Consider the following 23,301-nt stretch of genomic DNA (forward strand, 5'->3'; position numbering starts at 1 on the left):
TTAATTTGCTCTTTTTTGGTCCTATTCCCTCTTAAAATAATGGGTTAAGATGCAAGTCTTTTGTATGTATTTAGCAGAAATATAAGACATCAAACTGAGTCTACGTAATCATTCAATCCATATCATTGGTTGTTAGAAGAGGTGACTAAGAGTAATTACACTGGCAGCTTCAGACCATAGATTCAGAATGTTCTGCTTGTATGTCTAGATATTGCTTAGTAAATCTACCATGCTGTCTATTGTCTAGTTGGCTTTGATAAACACCACTTTCAGTCATTTTCATTTGATTTCTGCTAATGAGTGGCATCATTTAGATAGGGCTGAGATCAAGCATATGCAACATCACCTGCAGGGGATAACTGCAAAGGGACTATTGCCCTGCTTCAATCTCTGAATATGACTGTCAGATTTATTGCCTCTATAATAATAGAAGGATTAAAGTACATATAGACTCTTTAATATAGAATCACAGATTAATTAATAGGACAAATAGGTTATACGATTTTTATTTAGCACCTAAACTAGGAACAGGAACTCCAGAGATGCACAAATCCAGGTGTCTGTCCCAACTGCATTACATCCTGATTGTGTGATGGTGGACATTTCTAAGCATATAGCATATGGAACTATTAATACTTATTGTGAAGAGTTATTGAGGAGACCAAATAAAAACATGCATGGAAAGCATTTTACCACAGAGCCTGGGGATTCTTAGTAAATACTTAATAGTATATATTAGACATAGGAGCAATAGTGATTCATTGAGAGAATTATCGCCCTCCATGTGGGAGACTTTGGGCTGCTAATCGCCAGCTCAGCAGTTTAAAACCACCAAGAGCTCCATGGGGGAAAGATGGAGCTTTCTACTCTTGTGAAGACTTACCGTCTTAGAAACTCACAGGAGCATTTCTACCCTGTCCTATAGGGTCGTTGTGAGTCAGAATCTACTCTATGGCAGTGAGTTTGGTTCTGTTTATGCAGGAGACCCAGGCTTGATTTCTCGTCAGTGCACCTCAAACACAGCCATCATCTGTCAGCCACTAAAAACCCTATAAATTACTGTGGGCTGATCACCAAATATGCATTATTCAGAAGGACTGGATTCTCATCGCTGGTGTATGCAAGAGTCTATAGTGGAAGATGACCTCATCTTTACATAGCATTTACAACATGAACCACTTCACAACTTGTGTTAGGCTGGATTTGCAACAGAAGAAAAGCCAGGGACATTCGAATGTATAAGAAATAACTTTCTATCAAGAAAAAAAATTATATCAAGGAAGCAGCCAAGCCCAGTCTAACACAAGTCCATGGGTTAGATGCTAGCCGGAGGCCCCTCCATAGTTACACAGTGGCAAACCGGGGAAGCAGGATTCTGGGAGATCACAGACCCATGGTTGTATAGTCTCATGGACCCAAGATCAGCAAGAACAGATCAGGACACTCACAGAACCCAGGGTCAGTACACCCAATGGCGAAAGATGCAAAATCCAATCAAGCAGAAAGAGAGATCAGTTCTCCCCCTAATCGCCTATGAATAGGCCACACCCCCCAAAGAGATGTCGTTATGCTATGACTTGATTAGTAGATTGGACCCCACCCATATCTTCTTACAGGTGCACCAAGTTAACAGGAAAACCCAGCCTCACACAAGTATTCTCTTTAGTGCCGAGAAGAGTCTTAGCTTAACGAAGAGACTTCTCAACCCTTTCTTTTCTCCCAGAAAGCAAAACCGCAATAGCACTTGGTTTTTATTTACTGTCGTTTGATCACATTGTGTTTATTTTGTAGTTATCTCCTCTTTGTAACTAGGAGTCCTGTATTTCCAACGCCGATAGAAGGATTCCTTTCAACATGTTATTCAAGGTTGTTAGAGCCCGTTAGGAAGGAGCTCTGGTGGCACTGTCTGGTAAGCATGGAGCCACTAACCACACAGTCAGCAGTTCAAATCCACCAGCAGCTGGAGAACGATGAGGTTCTCCGTTGGTGCAGATGCAGTGAATTATCTAAAGTGACTCCTTCTAGCCAAAGTCTCTGTAACTCCCACCAATTGACCTTTTCCAGCATAGGTCAGGGTCAGAAGGCAGGGGAGACACCGAAAGGATTCATCGGTAATTGTTAACAGGATGCACTGTGCTTGCCATCCTGCTGCATATAAAATGAGCCATCTGAGCAGCAGGAGAGGGGATCTTACAATGAATCGGCAAAAGCCCGAGGTGGAGCGCATCCCCTGGAACCTCCTGGATCCAGAAGCCAGCCATGACGTCAGAGGAGCAGTAGCAGAACCAGGAGCCAGAGCATGAAGGAGAAAGGTAGGTTTCCAGCCCACAGAGCAAGGAACGCAGAGCGTTTTGGAGCAGGAGGCTGACTCCTGGAATTGGGTACCTCTGGGCACTTAACTGGGGGAGCTGGATTTGCTGACCCTGCAGCTGGAGCTGGGGGTCTCCGTGTGGAAGCTTCCCGGAGTGGGGTGCCTCTGAGCTCTGAAGTCAGGGAGCCGGGTTTACTGATCCACAGTTGGAGCGGACTGCCTTTGAGTAAGGAGAAACAGTGGAGTGGCAAGCCCTTTGGGCATTGTGTTAGCAGCCCTGAGAGAACTTTGTAACATGTTCCCAGGCGCAACTGTGTCCTGAGCACTTCTCATTTGCATTGCAACCTGCTAACATCCTAAATGACCCCTCTCCTCGTGCCTGCTGCCTGCGAGGGCTGTGTAGCCATTGCAACAAATAGTAGAAGCGAAATGAAAAGGTAGAGACTGCCGCATGAGCGAACACAGTTCCGATCTTGTGAAACCTCCACAGGGGTGCTGTGAGTAAGATGTGGCTCAGTAGCAGTAACTTTGGCTTCGGTGTAGGAAGGGCCCAACTTCATGATCCTTCTAGTTGTGCCTTTTTGAGGAAGTGGCCTAAATAGAATACGCTCAATTAAATGTATAAGTAGCCTGCTATTCAGGATTAAAAAAACAAGCAAAAAACCTTTCTTTCTCAGGGGACCTTTTCAGGTGTTCCTTGTAAGTAGTGTTTGGATCACCTCTCCGTGGTCTGAAGAACAATTCAACTTTGGGGAAGAAAGGCCCAAAGCCTCCCCAGCTCCCTAGTAAATGGGGGAGGGGGGAGGGAAAGAAAGGCCCTAAACCCTCCAGCTCCCCAGTAAATGGGGGAGAGGGGGAGTTGTGGAGAGCCAAGTCCCTTTCTTTAGCTTTGAAAGCAATCCCTTCTCTGTGATGCCTGAGCATCCTGGATTTTAGTTTTTCTTCCAAAGGAATTTTTCCTGCTCAGCAGTGTGCTCCTTTGTTTAGCCCTGTGTGAATCTATCTGCTCACCGTGACTGAAGGAGTGTTATTCTTCTTAACACATGAAACTTTTCCTGCTCAGAGAGGGTGGGTGGGAGGTTGCAAGGGAGTGGCAGTGGCCAAAGCCCATGTGCCTCCACTTCCCCCAGCAGGGCTTGGGCAAAAGCCCGTGAAACAAAACTCCCTAGTCAGGCTGGGTGTTTTCACAGCTGGACAGTGTTTGGGGCTAGCAGGAGGGTGGGGAGGGCACAGAAATGTCAGCCTCTGCCCAGTAGAATCAGACAATTGAGAGATGCCTGAGGCAAGCAGATGCCTTGAATATAAGGGTCTGAGTGTCTAAAGAATAGGATTTGCCCTGTGGAGAAAAGCCCTATGAAGCAGGGTTCTGGTTGCAAAGGGCTGTCATTGAAAGCTGTTTTTTGCTTAACCTGAGAATTTAGCAGTTTTCTGGCCTGAAGAGGTTCCTGCCTTGATCTTCACGGGGCATTTGCTGATTCCAGGCCCAGAAGGTCTCCGTTCTAGGGCATCTGAGAAATGTACAAGGATCCGGAAGGAAACTTTGTTCTATTTGTAAGGCCACCCCAAACCCGTAGCCCCCCAACCTTGGGAACATAGAGCTCACTGGTCAGAGGGCCCCATGAACCACTCCAGGTGGTTGGAACCTCTAAGTGTCACCAGATCTTAGCTGTGTTTGCGCCTGTTCCAGTAAAGGATACATAGCTTTCAGCAGAGTCTCAGAGAAGTCTATGAGGGGTTACACCCCCCACCCCACCCTCAAAAAAAAAGCAAAAATGGAAATAGCTCCGCTAGGTGGAGCTTTCTTGTAAGCACTTTTCCTCACTAAGCAAGCATCAGGCAACTTGCTTTGAGTTAGTGCACCCAGTGGTGTCGCCTGGGAAGGTCCTCTCTGGTCACAGTGAATTTTTTCATAAAAGCAGGTTAGCTTAAACCTCAGGTTTTTTTCAGGGTGAATTTAAGAGAACAGTGTGTGGCTGGGACATTGTGTTTCCTGCTCGGGAAAAATACCACAGAAACTGTTGTGATGTTGAATACAGTTTACAAGGACAGTGCTTGGTGAAAAACTCAAGTGTACGAGTGGTTTTCTAATTTCGAAAAAGGTGAAATGTCGATTGATGACAAACCTCGTTCTGGACATCGATCAACTTCTCAAACAAATGAAAATTCCGACTTTTAGTGCATTTTGAGTTCATTCCACCAGGTCAGACTGTTAATCAAGCTTCCTATTTAGAAGTTCTGAGACGATTGCCTAACAGTGTGTGACCAAAAAGGCCTGATTTGTGGCAAATGGGACTGGTTTTGTCACCATGTCAATGCACCCGCTCAATGCAGCCATCTCAGTGTGCCAGGTTTTGGCAAAAAAAAAACCCAGCATGCCTCTCTTGCCCCACAGGCCTTACTCCCCTGACCTCACTCCGTGTGACTGTTTTTTCCCTAATGCAAAGGAACATGGAAGGACAGCAAATTGATGACAGAAAAGAGCTGAAGAAAAAACGAGGGCGCTGCTGTCAGCCATCCAAACCGATGAGTTTGAATAATGTTTCCAAGCATGCAATCACAGGTTTGACAAATGTATTAAGTGTAATAGAGAGTACTTTGAAGGTTGTTTTGTAAACAAATTTAAATACATAGCTTGGGGCGAATATAATTCCCGTTTTTTGGCAGTACCTCTTCGTATGAGCCTAAGAAGTTATAAACCATTGACGTTATTATACATTAGTGCCTTTCAAGTGCCTGTGAGAATGTGCTATCATTTGAATGTGGTTAAGCAAGAGACAGCTAATTTAGACTCACAACGGCTTGGTTCTTCCAATGAACACACAGACCACGTGACTCAGATATAGATCTGCCCACTATAGATCTACGATGCTCCCTATTGAGAGAGAAGGTGGCATACAGTAAGATGCCAAAGAAGGAATCAAGAAGGCTGGAGGCCCACACGGGTTCCGTGTCAACAACTAGCTGAGAGGCTGGCAGTCTGCTGCTGCCGAGAGGTCCTGGGCTGGACAGCCCCTTGGACCAGTTCTCCTCTGTCCACATGGGGCTGCCATGAGTCAGGATAGACCGGACTAGCAACTCTCATCATCCCACTGCCAGCAAGTTGTGCCCAAGGCATAGTGACCCTACTGGACAGGGAAGAACTGCCCCTTCGGGTTTCCACGGCTGTTAACTTCATGGGAGCAGACTGCCTCATCTTCCTCCCATGGGGCGGGTTCAGACAGCTGAGACTCTAAGGCAGTGGTTCTCAACCTTCCTAATGCCGTGACCCTTTAATACAGTTCATGTTGTGGTGACCCCCCAACCATGCAATTATTTTCGTTGCTACTTCAGCACTGTCATTTTGCTACCATTATGAATCGTCATGTAAATATCTGATATGCAGGATGCATCTTCATTGTTACAAATTGAACATAATTAAACATAATTACAACATAGTGATTAATCACAAAACAATATGTAATCATCGATTGTGAAATATTTGTGTTTTCCAATGGTCTTAGAAGACCCCCAAAGGGGGTCGAACGACCCACAGGTTGAGAACCGCTGCTCTAACCTTAGGAACTTGCTACGTCACCAGGGCTCCTTGAACGACGACGCAGTGACACCAAGGGTCCTATTGGGTAGGTGGGACTAGTAAAGAGCAGGGCTGCAGAGCCAGAGGAAGCGGGCCAGCTGGCAGGTGGGTGCCACCATCAGGAAGTGAAAGTCTTTGCAGAGAAGGGAAGCCAGGGAGTGAAGGAGCCAGCATCCATGTCACTCGAGAAGCCCCAGGGAGGCTGCGTGTGGAAGAGATACCCAAAACGTACTTCCAAGCATTTTCAGTGGGTTGTGCGGCTCAGGTTTGGGAGTCACATTAGTTTTGCTGTGGGATACACCGATGAAATCCATGTTGGTTGTGCATGTCACAGGAGAGACAACAAAGGCAGAGAGAATTGGCTTACCTCAAGCAGAGCTGGAGCGAATGTCCCAGTGTCTGATTCTTATCTCAGTGGGGTTTTTTTTCCTGACTCTGCCCACCTGCCTCCCTGAGTGCCCTGTATGTACTGTAAGGCCAAACTAGGCCTAAGGAGGGACTGTTGCAAGAAGATAGATTTCGGTTTACAAAAAAAAAAAAAAAAAAGTATGTCCCTATATGGAATTGGCTGCTGAGTGAGACAGTGAGCTCACTCTCAAAGACCATTTCAAAGAGAAGGGTATGCGTTTCCTCTTGCGGCTAGAACAATCACCACTAACCTGGTGTCTTGAAAAACACAAATGCCTTATCACTTTGCAGTTCTGTAGGTCAGCCGTCTAGAAAGGCTCAGCACAAGTGTGTCTTCTGAAGACTCTTCAGGAAGAACGCGTTTCCTTACTTTCCCTAGCGTCTGGAGGTCACCTACACCCCTTGTTACGTGCGGCTTCTTCCGCCTTCAAAGCCAGACACAGTCTCTTTGGTTGTCCTTGGATTCACATCTCCTTCCCTAACACTGACCTCTAATGAGGACCCGTCTACATCACCAAGATAATCTCATCTCAAAAGCCCCAAGATAGTTACATCTTCAGTGTCCTTAAACCAGAAACAGACCCAAATTTTTAAAGCTGGGTAAAACAGAATGAGAAGTGAAACAGGGAAGGTTGAAGCCCTGCGAGATACTTTATCTCCTTCTTAGAAATAAAGGGCTGTGTACACGTGGTATAGCAAGCAAATCTCTTACCCGTTGTCCTTTGAGCAGAGTCAGAATCAGTGGTGCCCCACTCCAAGACGGCCGCCAGTTGAGTGTGAGCTGCTCGCCACAGTGTAGACAATCCATCGTCCTGCATGGGGCTCCTGAAAGGGCTCACTACACCTCTCAGTCTCCCGATCCAGGCCTCAATCCATCGTTCTTCCAATACACTTATTTTGACTATTGCTCTAGGTCATCCAAATTTTTTTAAAACAACTTTAAAAAGTGGATCTATTCTAATTTATCATTGGACATACCTGAACTGGTTCAAATGGGCTTGAAGCACTCAATTCAATATATTTGCAGGATCTGAGGATGAAATCATGGACATTTGGCAGCGGTGGGATACATTAGTGGGTCTACTACACGGTGGATTATGTAAAAGACATTGGCTCTAGCACTGATGCTGAAGCAGACCTGCGTTCAGGCCCTGGATGAAACAACCACTAGCAATGTGACCCCTGTGCCTTTGAGTGTCTGCTCCCTCATCCACCAGTGGACAGTGGCCTCCCAATATTAGCAGGAGGATCTTTGGCGCTCTGTGTAAAATGTACAGCACATCGTGTTCCCTGAATACAAGCAACCATGTATGTTCAAGGAACTGCCCAGATGGTTCACACCAGACAAACTCAGTAGGAGAAACTCTATCCTCTACTAAATGGGAGATTTGAAAAAGAAATCCAAATTCCCTTCTGATCCTGAGGTGGCTAAAATATGAAGGAGTGAACCATTTCTCAACAACTTGCTCCACGAGCTTTGGGACCTTGCTCTCTGGCCTAGGCGCTGCTCTCTGATTTTATCACCCATTCCTGTGGTCCGGCTTGAGCAGGACTAACAACCTGGCCTGGTGCGTAAATGATTGGCCAGACCAGGCGGCTGAGACCAGCACATACCCCCTCCTTCACATCTGTCAACAGAGCCAGCGGCAAGCAAGTCGCTGCCCATGAGCAGAAACGGAGGGGGACACCTTGCTTGCTTCCCAACCTCTCAAATTCTTCGGTGGATCCTGGAAGAGTGTGGGTCGTCCTTGCTGCACCCGGGCTGAGAGTGAAGAAGAATTTGCTTTCAAAAACAGCCCTCAAGGTAGGTGATCTGCCTGGTCGCTCCTGATCCCCAACCAAGCGCTCTACAAGGCTTTCTAACCAGGGTATTCTTGCTGATGTCTACTGAGGAGCTGTGCTGGAGGTGGGAACATCTCTGCAGAATGCAATCGTTTGCCGCTCCGCGTGTTCTGGAAAGTGGGTTGCCTTTTCCTTCCTTCTCTTTTGTGCCTGAAAATGGTTGTTGCTGCTGTTCTTCATGTTTCAAAAATCTGGGAGGTGTTTGCTTTTGTTGTTTGAAATCACTAGCCGATCGTTCGCAGAGAATTTCTGCTCTTGCATTGACTCATAGCGTTGGAAACCCACAGGGCAACTGCTACTCGGTCCTGTAGGGTGGCTATGGACGGGGTGGCAGTGAGTGTGCTTTGAAGTTGTCATATTATTGGTAGTTTTTTTTGTTTGTTTTTTAGCTTTGCTGAGTTGTTTTTGTTTTGTTTTTTTAAACATTTTATTAGGGGCTCATACTACTGTTATCGCAATCCATACACACATCAATTGTGTAAAGCGCATTTGTATATCATTCTCAAAACATTTTCTCTCCACTTAAACCCCCAACATTAGGTCCTCATTTTTCCCCTCCCTCCCCGCTAACCCCTCCCTCATGAGCCCTTGATAGTTTATAAATTGGTATTTTGTCATATCTTGCCCTGTCCAACGTCTCCCTTCACCCACTTTTCTGTTGTCCATCCCCCAGGGAGGAGGTCACATATAGTTCTTTGTAATCGGTTCCCTCGTTCCTACCCAGTCTCCCTTTACCCTCCCTGTTTTGCCACTCACACCACTGGTCCTGCAGGGCTCATCCGCCCTGGATTCCCTGTATTTTCAGTTCCTATCTGTACTTATTGATAATTTTGCAATCATAGCTTTGTTCCAGAATTTGTTTGATTGAATCCACTTTCAAGTCCTACCAGAAAGGACAATTTACATAAAACTGAGTGGGCAGTGCCCACTCAGAGGGCCGTCATCCTCAAGGGAGGGCATCTGTGTGCATCTGTGTTATCCTCATTAGGAGGCTCTGTGTGCATTTTCCTCCGTGGAACTTAGAGAGTTAAAGTCTTGAAATTGCTGGAGGAGAGTCAAGCCTGTTTACCTAAGCTTATCACAGCGGGTGAGCAGGTCAATCATTTACTGATACAAGGCTGCTTCCTGCCTTTGATGGGACCACGCTGGTTAAGTGGCCTTATAGAATAAAGAAAAGAGCGAAGTAGGAGGCATTCCTCTCGAAAGCTGTAGCCCAAATCATCTCTTCTGTCTGTGGTCACTTGCATCCTATGCAGAGGATTCCATGGCAGAAGGTCCTCCTAGCTCAATGGTAAACAAACATCAGCAAGACTGATACACAAACCTGGCACCTGGTCTCACCTCCGACACAGCAGCTTGTGCCTTTGGCGCGCGTCCCCTACGGCCAGAGGTTGGTAGGAAGATTCACTAAGTAAAGGATAAGTTCTTAGAACATCTTTGGAGGAGAGAAAGTTATTCAATGATTATCACAGGAACCTCGCTTTCATTTTCTCCTCCAAGTCCATACATTCTGGAAATATTACTTTTAATGAGCATGATTCTGCAGTCTTGAATATAATTCCTCGAACAACAAAAATGTGGTCACATTGTCACATACACATACGCGTATGATGGCTCCTGACGCTTCTAGATCAGCGGTTCTCAACCTGTGGGTCGCGACCCTTCTGGGGGTCGAACAGGTTGTCACCTGATTCATAACAGTAACAAAATTATGGTTATGAAGTAGCAACAGAAATAATTGTATGGTTGGGGGGGGTCCCCACAACATGAGGAACTGTATGGAAAGGTCGCGGCATGAGGAAGGTTGAGAACCCCTGCCCTAGAGGATGAGGCTTATTGGCTCACACTCCTCTTAGGGACGGAGTTGCTCATGTATTAAAAAAGGTGACGTTTTACATTTTTTCGTCAATTATTTATGAAACAGAATGACTTCCCTCCAGTAAGGTTTGTGGCAGGAATTTTCAGAAGTTTTGGCAGTTAACTAGATACACAAGTTGAGTCCAAAGTGGAGTCTGACCCAGACACAAGCCCCAGGGTCATTTTGGATAAACCTGTGACTACTTCCCAGGAATGCCATGGAAAATTACAGAGAACTGGTTGATTTCTACGTAGATATAAAGTCCTGTAAAGTGCGAAGTGTCTGTCTGGCCTGTATCCAGTGTATGTTTATAGATAACGCGCGTGACCAGGGTGATTTTGAAAGGGAAGAAGGGTGTCATGGTTCTCAGATTCATTGTCCAGATTTACCCACAATTCACTCTGCTGCCGGAGGGATAGACACACAGGTTTGACCTACTCTTCCTGTGCAACATGTGACTCAAGGCCCTAAACACAATGATATCAATTACTGGAGGAGGTGAGGGGACTGATTAAATGATTAAATGCTTGAGACTGATTAAATAAAAAACTCGACTCATTGCTGTGGATTCTGACTCATAGTGAACCATTAGGACAGAGTAGAACAGCCTGAGAAGAGTGTTCAAGGTTGTAAATCTTTATAGAAGCAAACTACACCTTTCTAGTGCTGGTGAGTTCAAACCAATAACCTTCTGCTTAGCAGACGGACATTAACCACTGTGGTACCAGTCTAGCTCCAATACCAAACTCACGGCCATTGAGTCAATTCCAACTCATAGCGACCCTACAGGGCAGTGTAGAACTGCCCCTGTGGGTTTCTGAGACTAGCTGTTCACAGGAGTAGAAAGCCTCGTCTTTCCCAAGGAGCAGCTGCTCATTTTGAACTCCTGACCTTGTAGTTAGCATTGTTCCATTGGGGTTCCTTGGCTATAATCTCTACAAGAGTAGGTGTTTCTTCCAGTGCTCCTGGGGGCACGTGGACCCCACCAGCTTCTAGGTTGGAGAAGGAATACAAACCACGGGTTTCACCTAGGGACCATTATGTCATTCACATGTTAGGATATTAGCGTCCGAAAAGTTTGATCATTTCCCCAAGACCATCACAGTTCGAAGATGAGTCAGGGTGCCCCCTCTCAATCTCAGTGCTTTCACCCTGCAGCCATGGATTTGAACACGTGCATCAATGAGGTGGGTCACTGAGAGGAGAGGAAAGCATTCCTTGTGGCTGGCTCCAATCACAGTAGAAGGCTCAGCTTCAAAACTCCCTGCTCTTCAGTCAGTTCTGACTCATACCAACCCTATAGGCCCGGGAAGAACTCCCCCTCTGGTTTCCAAGACTTTCCATCTTTATAGGAGGAGACAGCCTTGTCTTTCTCCCATGGAGCAGCTGGTGGTTTCGAACTGTTGACCCCCATGTATAACTCACTAGACCACCAAAGCCCCAAGGCTCCATGTAGGTCCTGGGCATTTCCTAAGTGTGCTGTTCTGTGGAGTTGCTGCCATACGATGGTATCCAATCAATACTCGGCAATCCCTGTGTGCCGAGTAGAAGTACTCCGGAGGGTTGTCAAGGCTGCCATCTGAGATAACTCTGCATGGGTTCAAACTGCCAACTTTTAAGCTAGTAGTTGATCACTTAATCACTTTTTGCTACCCAGGCATTCTGTTGATTCCTAAATCCAGCTGGGTTAATTCCTAGGCTAGGTCTCTACCCCTCTCCCTCAAGTCCATGGGCGGAATCCCTCAGTAAAATACAACGTCTTAACTATTTCCGGAGAAAGAAATGACCTCACCCCAATCTTTCTCTAGGTAACTCAAGAATTTAATTAATATCTAGCCCCAGCTCAGCTGACAGCTGCTCATCGAAATCCAAGGGATTTGGGCAGAAAGAGGCTTCGATCAAGAGTAATCATCAGCATCACATACTACCACGGTTTCCAGCACCGAAGCCCAACGTGATCAGTGTCCGCTCAGAGTCCAAAGGGCTCATTGTGCTTTTTAGTCAGTAACTATGTAATGTGCCGCAACAAGCTACCTTCCATAGTCTCACTTTTGTTCAGATACATCCTAAATGTCTCAGTAGCTGTCTGAGAGTCAGACCAAAGCAGCTACAGTTCCTGAGCATTTACAAGCTCAAGATCAAGACACACCGTGTATATTGTAATCGGATCAACATCTTTGCACAAAAGGCCGCTGCTTCTTACTGACCCACATCCTACATACCTCAAGAGTGATAGCAAAGGCCTTAAAAATGGGAATTACAACAGCTAATCCACCGAGGAAGCTTTGCTAATACAACTTGGACCCACATGAACTATACGTACAAGAGAGTTGTGAAAAAGCTTACGCGGAAATGAATTGTGGATAATGGAACTGAAAGATAATGCGATTTACCCATGGAAATTTTGAACCCCCTTCATACTGGGCATTATTTTTGTTCATTGACAGAATCAAGAGAAAAGGTTTCTAAAAAGTTAAAATACAATGACTCCATAGCACTCCACTTGTACCAGTGGCTAGGATGATTGTTTGTTTGTTTTTTAAATTAAATTCCCATAATAAATCCATTCAGCTTTCCCTACTCATAGAGCTAGTAAGACAAGGGAAAATGTGAGCCAGGATCTGTCTGCTTCCATGGCTTGTGTTCTTCAGCATTCTCTTCCCGGAAAAGCACTCAACTGTCTACACTTGGCATTCTTCGATGTCTACAGGGTAAGGGGTTCTCTCTGAGTTGTCTGCTTGACTTTTCAGAGCAGATATTTATTCCTCTACCCCCTAACGTGTTCTTGATCCTACACAAGCATAGGCCTCAACACCTCTGGGTCTCTCTTTCCGTAAGGAAGGGAGCCAAAACTTCTTCGTACATACTTGTGCAAACAAACCAACACACACTAACAATGGCCCAGGGTTCAGCTCTTGGGTCTTTTCTGAAACCGAAAGAGAGCGGGTGCATGATCATCATTAGCTTCTTCTTCGCCATCTTAAAATAATAAAATGTTCAAGATATGTCAAGAGAAGAAAATTCATTCATTTCTGCTGTCCAATGTGTCTTTGAGAAACCTACATTCCTTAAAACGCTCCAACATGTCTAATAGCTTAATCTTCGTCACAGCCCCTTAAAGATGAGCATCATTTGCAGGTGATAGCCTTTCACATAGGAAACCTGAGACGCTGTAAAGGCCCGTGCCCTTCTCAGTAGCTCTCACGGGACTTGGGACTCCAAAGTCTTTGCTCGTCTGTCTTACACCCAAGCGGTTCTCTGGGTTCCTGAGGTCTATGAATGCTAGTAATGGGACCCAGGAGCTTTGAATTTTATTTTTTAAGAAATGTTAAATATCCAAAGAATACACAGCCTGGCTTCAAAGACCCGTTCCAACACTGATGGCTTTGCTTCGCACTGGAATTCTCTTAGAACTGTGTGGTAATGCTGTTACTCTAATTAGATTCCCTTGGAGTCGTGAAAATGAAGACACTCATTGTTACTTCACAGTGTCTGCTTTGAAGGCAAAAACCTTTTAAGCCCATGTGCCCATGAGCGAAGTATGGAATCAAAGGAGTTCTTGCTAGGAGAAAGGGGAGAAGCCACTCTTCTCTAATCTCTTGTCTGCCTGTGGGCCTCAGCGGGTAGTAGGAGTTACACAAAGAACCCTGGGGCACCTCTCAGGATACACAAGCCCTGAGCACCCTCTGATGTGGACTGATGGTACCTGTTGGGATGCTAAGCACAAGGTCCACGGACTAAACCCCCCAGAAGTTCCACAGCAGAAAGAGGAGGCTCCCTGCCCCCATAAAGATGGGTAGTCTCGAAAATCCACAGGGGCAGTTTCACTCTGTCCTCTAAAATCGCCATGAGTCAGCATTGACTTGATGGCAATGGGTCTGTTGTTTAAGGTGTCTCTCCACTACCCCTGTGACTAGTTGAATGGCTCATTGGTCAAGTCGAAAAAGGACAGGGACCCTGAAAGAGTCCTCCTTCAAACTGGGGATCCATCATGGGTTGGGGTCCCTACCTCAGCTGCAACCACCTGAAGTTACAGGAGTTTGGTGTCCAGTGGAAGGTGGGGTACACCTTCACCCCCCAGTTTCTCTGACCTCAGAGGCCCTAAGAGTCTCAGCACAGGACAACCCAAAAAACTCGTCAGTGAGCGAGCAAAGAATATGAAGCTTTTGTCCCCGTCCCACTTCAAATTGGAAACCGCCCCCCCCCCCCCTTCTCTGCCATTCCAAGGTCAAGTTCCTCATGGGAGCAGTCCCGGAACTAAAGGTCAGCAAGAAAGCTGGCAATTCACCGGGCCTTGGAGAGGTTCCCAGAAAGTAACATGAAAATGAGATTGTTTTTGCATAAGACCTCTCTGTTTAAGAGAACAGGATTCAAACCGTTTGCACTGGCGGTTTCACTGGGCCCTTAAGTAACCCTCACAGGGTCCCTTTTTTTTTTCCTCTCCTGAACCCAAAACACTATCGAAAATACTTCCTGCAGAGAATTCTAAGTAGGCAGAATTCTTTTTCGGTCATAACTGGCCCGCTGTTTTCAAGTATTCCTTTCTTAAGATAAGCCTTAGAGAGTGAGCATGTTGGCTGGAGTGCCCACGTCCCTCTGTGGAATGATGACCTTCATCCGTGAGGTCTGCTTCATGGGATAGCATTCATTACACCAGGGAAGCCACTGACCACGTGGCTCATATGCAAACAGGCTGTGAGCAAAGGGAGAATAGAGAGGCCCGCCAGAAGACGTTCCAGAGAATGATGTAGGACAACCATCCTGTATCTGGATGACTCCGGGGCACCAGGTAGCACAGTCAGTTCCCTGCTGGGCTGCTAACTGAAAGGTCTGCAGTTTGAACCTACCAGCTGCTCCGAGGGAGAAAGATGAGGCTTACTGCTCCTGTAAAAATGGGCTGAGACCAAGGGCTCAAGTAGAAAGAAGATGTTCTGAAAATGCTGATGGCAACATATGTACACATGTGCTTGACACAATGGATGGATGTGGGGGGAAGTCAGATCCTTGCTGCCAGACTGCTGTCTCATCCCACCACAGGAGTGGGCCTGCTCCCTGCTGCTGGGACAATGGACAGGCTCCTGTGGGCGGAGTTCACATCCTACTGATAATGGTCTCTATCAGTTGGGCCAGGGCCAGGCCAAACCTGCTGTCCCTCCTCTTCCTATTGCATGTATGCCCCTAGACCACCCCCTCATTACTGTGTAACCTGTAGTGCAGCCCCTTCCTGTGACGTATGTCTCTACCTGTGTAGTGGGCTGGCATGCCCCCAAAAGGTATATAGACATGAGTCAGCAATATAGCTTGCTCTGACTCGGACCTCTCTGACTCTGAGCTCCTTGCTGTTCACCCCCTGGTCACTCCCCTCTCCCTTGTTCCCTTGCCCTCCTTCCCTTCCCCCTCTCTCCACGTGGAACACCAAGCTGGGCTGAGGTGAGCAATGCTACCATGTAATATGTCTAACTCTATTATTGTATTATCTCTCATGCTCTCGATGACTTTAATATAATGCTTATATATCTCAACCGTACAATTGTGCATTACTGAACCCAGAAGTAGTATTCCTGAACCAGTGAGTTCTAGTAGTGGGTGGGGCTGGCACCCCACTGCCCCATGCCACTTTTAATTTAATACTACAGATGGATGGATGGATTGTGATAAAAGCTGTATGAGCCTCCAATATGATTTTTTTTAAAAAAGATTTTTGGAAGTCAATAGAGGAAATTCTCCTCAGTCCTTTAGAGTCACTTTGAACTGGCTCAATGGCAGTGACCTTGCTTTGGGGGCTCTGGATGGCAGTGCCAAACTGAGGAGATGCACTCACAATTTCACACCCATGACTCTGTCCCTCACAATACCAGGCTCTCTTTCCCAGGGACGAAGCTCTATCATAAGAGAAAACCATTTCCCAAAACCTGACCGCTCTCTGCCAGATTAAGCTTTCCGTTTCTTTCTGCAAAATAAAAATTCCCCTGACAAGAGAAGCAGTTATAGATTTGTAATGCTAACTGGCAGGCCCACAGACAGAACATAGAAAACAGCCCTACATGGGCATCCCATTGCTGACTCCACACTGTTGTCTTCCTCTATGGGTGTGGGCCAATTTCTACACTCCCTGATATGAGCTGTTTTAGGGCTTCACAGTCTGCATTTCACTGGAAATAACCACAAGCATTTATTGATGAGCTCACCTCAGCTCATGGACGGGCACTTAGTCATCACTTGGCCTTTCCCAGAATTGTGTTAGATTCTGATTTAAAAGCGGGATTAAAAAAAAGATTTTAAACTTCCCAATTGAGTGTGTGTGCATATGTATGTGTGCTTGTAAATTCCCTGATGAGCAAAAGTTCTCCGTAAATACTTGTTGATGATACTAACTTGGCAATTAACTCTGAAGTTCGTCGAGAACGCGATACAACAATCATCATCATAGTAAGACTTTGGAACTGCCGGGAAAAGCTGAAGAGAGAACTGCAGAACTGCAAGAGTTAACCTGTCAGGAAAAGAGAGTAGCGTCTTGAGGAATTACTTACTACACCACTGTCAGATGACAGAATGGCACAGTAGTTAGAGACCTGGAGCAGCAGTTAAACGCTGGCCTGCTAAACAGGTTGGCGGTTCTAGCACCGCCAGGTGCTCCTTGCCAAAAAGCCATGGCAGTTTGTCATCATGAAAAGTAAATGAAAACCCAAGTTTGACTCACAGCACCCCTATCTAGACAGTGCCTCTTCAAGGGAGCAGACAGCCTCGCCTATAGGCTTGACCCTCTGACTTGGCCATCAGCAGCCGATGCCTAACCCACAGCGCCACCACAGCTCCTTACCGTCAAGATTACAGCTGTGGAAACCCTCTGGGGCAATTTCACTCTGTCCAATAGATGTGCTATGAGTCAGAATCAACTGTCCCGCGGTGGATTGGGTGTTTTCTTTCATGGTTTTCTAAATAAACCGAGGTTGTTAGAGGTGACGTGATTTGATCAAGGTTATAAAAACAGGGCAGTGAGTCAGATGAAACTGTGTGTGCTGGGGGAGGGGGTGGGACGATGCCAGCAACAAGAGGAAGAATGAGGGAAAGCTCTCCGCCCTCCGGGACGGACACAAAACAATAGCCGAAGGTTATGGAAGGGCTTTATATTTCCTTTGCATCTTGAGACTCCCCTGTCCTCCAGCCCCTTCCCAAACCTACGCCCACTGCCCTGCCGAGTTACTCACCCAGGTTCTTACTCCGTGGGCACCTCTACTCATGTCCATTCTTGTAAGCTGCCTGAAAGGCTATTGAAGAGAGGGCATGCACAAGAAAGTAAGACTGCATCAAAGCTCGTCCCTGGGGCCCTGAACTGAAAGGGCAGTTTTCTTTGGCACCGCTGCCTGCCCACTTTTAATCTGCAGAAATGAACGGCGAGCAGGATGCCTGGCAGAAGGAAGGACGATGCTTTATTCCAGCATGATTTTTGGTGGTTGTGTTTGACCTCTGAGGGTATCGCACTCCTCTCTGCTCTGCTTCCCCACATCAAAAGAAAGTTGTGTGTTTGTCCACTGGAGCGCTGTTGGAGAGAATCCGGTCCAGGGCTGTGCTGTTCAAAGGAGCCCCCCGGACCGCACAAGCCATCACGACATGGCCGGAAGCCCTATAAAGAGCGTGTGTGTGAACAGGCTACACCGGTTCATTGCATCACATTAGACATGGTTATCATCATCCGGGGATATCTGATAACTGTTGAAGCAGGGAAGAGGGCCATGCATTCAGCAGAAACCCACTGAATCCTGTTTCTGATAGAATTCGCATCTCCGGGTTGTACTCAATGAGTCTTTGCATTTCTCAGTCTTCATCCTAATCCACTCGTTCATAGGTAGTTTCTTAGTGTGTGCTGTGGGGATCATGAGGAATGATGCTTAACTAATACTGTCTACAACTATATTGGTCACACTCACTGTTGTGAAACCACAAAGCAAATTGACCACCACGATGGATGCTTCTGTTCCCCGCCGTGGATGTTCATATAAGGGAAGATAGGGAAATGTACATTTACCTTATATTACCTATTAATGAGGCCCGGTGAGTCAGAATGACCCCTAATTCCAGTCATCATTACCAGTGTTACTTGACTCGAGGACCAGCCTTGGTACGTTTCCATTATGTTAAAGTCGATAACACACATTGCCGAAAAGTGGAGCCGTCTCCTACGTTCTCTAATGCTAATGACCCAGCACCTTCTTGAATTGCACTGGGTTTCTCCGGCCTCGTCAGCTTTCTGTGGCTGTTAGGTCCCCTTGACCGGTTCCAAATCATAGCAACCCTGTGCACAGCAGAACCAGGCACCGGCTGGCCCTGCGTCATCCCCACCATTGCTGAGACATCTCAGCCCATCGTCGCAGCCACAGTGCGAGCCAACTTGTCAACAGAATCCAACTTTCTCACTGAACCCCCAGTGTTTGAAGCATGGTGTCCTTTACCAGGAGCTGGGCCTTTCCGGATACCATGTCCAAAGTGCATGAGATCACCCTTCCAAGGAATATTCTGGCTGTACTTCTTCCATGACAGAGTTGTTTGTCCTGGCAGTCCACCGTCCTGTCCATCCTGTTCGCCAACGCGATCCTTCTGAGGAATCAATTCTCCGTGTCTAATGCATTGTTGGGTTAGACAAGGACTTCCTGACTCATAGCCCGGCTATTACCTAGCTCTGAGTCTCGGGAAAACACCATGGCGTGGCTCAGGTGCGCCTCCAGTCGCAAGGTGACAGCTTTGCTCTGCAGGACTTCAAAGAGGGCTGGGGCCGCGCATTCGCCCAATGCAATATGGCCGTAGACACCTTGCCTACTGCCTCCATGAGTGTTGGTTGTGTCTCCAACAAAACGCAAACCTTTATTTCAGTATTTTCTCCATTTACCGTGATGCTGTCTATGGATCCAGTGGTGAGGGTTGGGGTTTTGTGTTTACATTGAGTTGTAATCGGTGTGGAGATGAGTCCATTAATACGGCTGGTCTAGCCGTAATCCTTTTTGGGATGTATTGGAAATTCTGGGCTCTATTTCGGAGGAGACCAGACGGGCCAGGATGGCACAGGACTGTGGAGCGTTTTGTTCTCTTGTGCGTTAGCGTTGCTCTGGGTGGGAGCCGACTCACGGGCACCTGACCACAACAACCTATGGTATCTATGGTGACAAAGCCATTTCCCCCAGTGCTTATCCTCCCATTCTGGAGGAGTTCTCTGTTAGAGGATTAAGATGGGATATGTTCTCAGCCTCCACCTTAGTAGAGGTCATGACTCAAGCCACCGCCTTTTGTTTCCAGGGGGGGGGGGGGTATGGTCTGCTGACCGACTGAAAGGCCCGCTGCCCTAGAAGAGTGCCCATCTCAGACGCAGGAACACAGAGTGAAGGCGCAGGGCCGTCCGAAGAAGAGACACCCAGGGAGCACCTTCGCCATCTTTGTCTGGTGTGGGGGAAACCGGCGCCTGTGGCCCAGAGCATGGGGCCGGGCAACGGAGCCAGACAGAGGGCAGAGGCCAAGACAAGGAGCACATGAAACGGGACAGAGAGCTGCTCCGAGTGTGAAGCGCAGCAGTGGGGAGACTTCCTGGCCTACAGAGACAGATGCCAAGAGACTGAGAACCAGAGAGAGGCTGTGCGAGGTGTTGTGGTAGAGCGATGGAACACAAGGTGTCCAGAATATCCTTGCTATCTACTGGTCCTTACTTGTGGTGACCTGTTAACTACCCTCAGAAGTGCCCTTAATAATGAGTATTGTCTAGGAGTTCTGTGTGGCGATCGCCAAACTCAGCATAAGTGCGTTGTGGGAAAATGAGTTGTGTCAAAATGGGTTAAAAACATTTTTTTTAAACCATGGAGGGTGGGGGTATGTCTCATGGCACCAGGGAAGCCAGAGGAGGTCACATCGGGCCTCCTCCACACAGTTGTCCCGCACACTGAAGCCTGCGGTCCTTGATCTCCATGGGCAAGTGTCTCACGCCCTCCTCACTTTCAGCTCGGGACTTGGTGTCATTGCAAATTGAAGATTGTTAATAAGCTTTCCTCCACTCTCAATACCACATTCTTCTCAGACTCCAGCTTCCGGGGTGATTTACTCTACAGATTGAATAAGGATGGGGAAGGGATACACCCTTGACAATCACCTTTCTTGATTTTTAAACCACATCGTTCTTCCTGTTCGGTTCAAACAACGGCCTCTTGATCCAGGGACATATTCCACCTAAGCACAGCGAAGGACTGTGGAATTCTTATTCTTCGAAATATTACCCAGTGACCCTGCCAGCTTTCTAGCAGGATCCAATGGGTTTCAGAGTCTGCAGGCACCTAGACCTCTGTTTTCCTATTTTCACAAAGCCACCTGGCCCCTCATGTACCTCAGTCCTCCCACAGCCTGCTAATAGTCAAAGGAGAGAAAGCCCATCGCTGTTTCATTCTGTGCCGTAGCATCTGCCAGACGTGCAGATAAGCTGGGGTTAGCCAGTGGAGGTTGCCTGGGAGAGGCCCAGCCTATTCCTGATAACTGCATTTTTAACTCCCTATTGGACTGCAGGAAATGGAGGCAGCCGTTTGAGCGGAGGTGGCTTTCATGCCCTAATTCGTCAGGCATCTGGGGGCACCAAGTGCCTGACTATAGTCGAGACAGGACAAAAATACTTTGCTAGTTGCGTGTGTGCACATGCACGCAATACACAGAAATAATCTTCATATCAGAAAGGCACTATATCAATCTTTCAAAAAGAACATCTTTAGTCTGCATGATAGAAAATCTAAATGGTTGTTTAATTTCTGGCATCAATTAGTAAATGTCTATTCAAAACATTGGCTATAAAGACTTCTATTGATAGCACCTTCTTTTCTCTAAAATGGATACAACACATTGTAGTCATTTTTAGAAAAAGCATACTATAAGAGCCTCTGGCATGTAAAATATTCTTTTTTGATGTCTACATATATCTTCACATCACACTTGGCATGCTGAATTGTATATCCCTTTAACAAATGAATACAGGTCTTATTTTAGATGGCATTAAAAGTGAGATAAGTGAAGAAACTCAGGTAAAAAATAACGGATATCGTATCGCAGCCTGAGCATGATTTGTTTAGATTGTGCTTGGTCTGCTCTCCAGATATATTTTTTCCTACTGTTCAGTAGACACACACTCTGACCACATCGGGTGATGCATGGTGTTTGACTGTTCTCTTAACGGGATTATCACAGGGCCCACCATCACCTCTTCTCTGCGAAGCACTATGTGATATTCCTCTAAATGGAAGACTACTATTTTCCACATTCTTTTTCCTCTCTTCCTTTCAGGAGCTCTTAACTCTCATTTGCCCCTAGCCATGGCCATCACAGTGTGCTGGAATCAAATATTTTCCACTGTTCTAAAATAAATCCAATAGAATACGTCCATAGAGTGCCTTAAATGTACCTCATCTATGCCTGCCCCTGTGCTAAGTGCTTTAGGGACAGAGGTATGCTTTCTCCCTTAAGGAGCAGGGTGGAGAAGCCAGCAAAGAAGCCATTTGCAGTATCATGTGAGGTCTCAAAGGCGACAAGAACACAATATTTTTTTCTTCCTTTTTAATTAAGACTTTTCTCTGTTTCAGTTGTTGATGGTTGTTTTGTATGTTTCTCTGTTTATGAAATCCAGCACAGGTAAATCTATAGACAGTAACTGGATTAATGGTTTATTGGGGTATGGCAGGGGAGGTTGTGGGAAAATGGCAGCTAATAACCATGAGTATAAAAAAGAAAATATTCTAAAATTGATGGTGGTGATGATTGTACAGTACTTAATATGATTGAATTATTGAATTGTAAAATATGTGACTTACATGCCAATAAAATTGTTCAAATAAAAAATACTATACATTTTAAGTAGGACATAAGTTAGAGGGGTAAGTTTAGTAAGCTGGCTAGAAATCCTTCTTAAATTTTCTTAGGTAAACTTTTAGTGTATAAATGAAATATTTTTCCCTCCTAAGCAACCCACTACACCCAAATTATGATGGGTAGAAAACATCTATAGACACGTTGGAAAAAAACAAAACAGAAGATGCTTTTGAAAATGTCATGCAAAATGACCTGGGTAGAAAATATAAGAGAAAGAATAATGAAATCATACTAATAAAAGTTAGAATCGCTGGCATAGGCTGAGGACACTCAGTACGTGCCCGGTGCTGCTTTAAGCTGTCTCAGTGCATGACATTAGCCAGGCCTCCCTGCTACCCAATGAGTTAAACAGTTTTACTTCCTGTTTACACTAGGAGCCTAGGAAAGCTGCCCCGGGACACATGGTTAATGTGTGGCGGGCTTGGGGTGTGCACACAGCTGGGAGGTTGTATGAGGGATGGCTCTGTCCCCTTGGCATCTCCCCGCTTCCTGTGAAGAAGCGCTGTGCAGGGTAAAGAAAGAGACATTACATTTCCCACAGTGCTCTCCCCCTAGGGCTCCAACCTAGAGCCTGAAGAAAGTCATCTGATTGGCCTTTCCTGGTCTACTTTCCCATTCTCCTCCGGCAGGCAGATGCGTGGGCAGGAGGTGGATGGGAGGGTTGAAGCATCTCGGGTGAGTCTGTAAAGAATAATGGGCCTGGGTTGCTCACTGAGTTAGTAACAGCCCCCACGACTTTAACTCACCCCGCTCTTCTGATGTCCGCTCCTGGGTCAAAACCCTTTCTGCTAAGAACATACTTCCGTCTTTCAGGCTCCAGTTTTCCTGCCCAAACTGCCTGAAAAGGGCTGGAAACACTGCGCCCCAAGTCAGGAAGTCCAGCACCTTAGAGTCGCTATCTCAGAAATAGTCCAGAAAACTGGAGGGAAGAAATTGTCAACAATAAGAAGAGCATCTTGGCGCTTGAAACACAAGAAGACATAAGATTAAAAGGGTTTACTCCTTGAATTTAAAAAAAAAAAGTTATCTTGTGAAACTTTAGAATGCCGAAGATTCAATGAACCAATGGGTTGGAATTGACTCAAGGCCAGTGAGCTGGTTTGTTTTTTTTTGGTTTTTGTCTTGTGTTTTGGAAGAACATTCAAAGAGGGGAAAGATAAAGCAGCTTATAAGTTAGAATACAAGTTAGACTGGCTTCCACTACCCATTAATCTCTCTGTATAAAACTGAAAGATATTGGAGAACTGCCTTCAAAACCGGGTGGGGGGGCATGATTTCAACCTAGAATTCCATAGCAAGTCAAACTGCATGAAGGGCTGGGGGTAACTATGGATTGAGTCCTTGTTTAGAAACCAAGGATAGGGTTCGCTGTGATAGAATGATGTAAGTGAAGATATTACAAGGTTAGCGCCACAGCACCGGTTT

General features: G+C 46.3%; 1 protein-coding gene across 4 annotated transcripts in view; it reads left to right on the forward strand.

The window, feature by feature from the left end:
• The first annotated feature begins 8,012 nt into the window (after positions 1-8,012).
• PHLDB2 (pleckstrin homology like domain family B member 2) overlaps positions 8,013-23,301 on the forward strand; it is a 282,937-nt gene continuing 267,648 nt past the window's right edge. For all 4 annotated transcript variants that reach the window (XM_045286216.1, XM_004706392.2, XM_045286217.1 and 1 more), the window contains exon 1: positions 8,013-8,097. The gene's annotated coding sequence lies outside the window, so the exon portion shown is untranslated. The remainder of the gene's footprint in view (positions 8,098-23,301) is intronic.

This window comes from Echinops telfairi, unplaced genomic scaffold, assembly GCF_000313985.2.
Source record: "Echinops telfairi isolate 266 unplaced genomic scaffold, ASM31398v2 ScPeMD7_6;HRSCAF=24_0, whole genome shotgun sequence".
Taxonomy (NCBI): domain Eukaryota; kingdom Metazoa; phylum Chordata; class Mammalia; order Afrosoricida; family Tenrecidae; genus Echinops; species Echinops telfairi.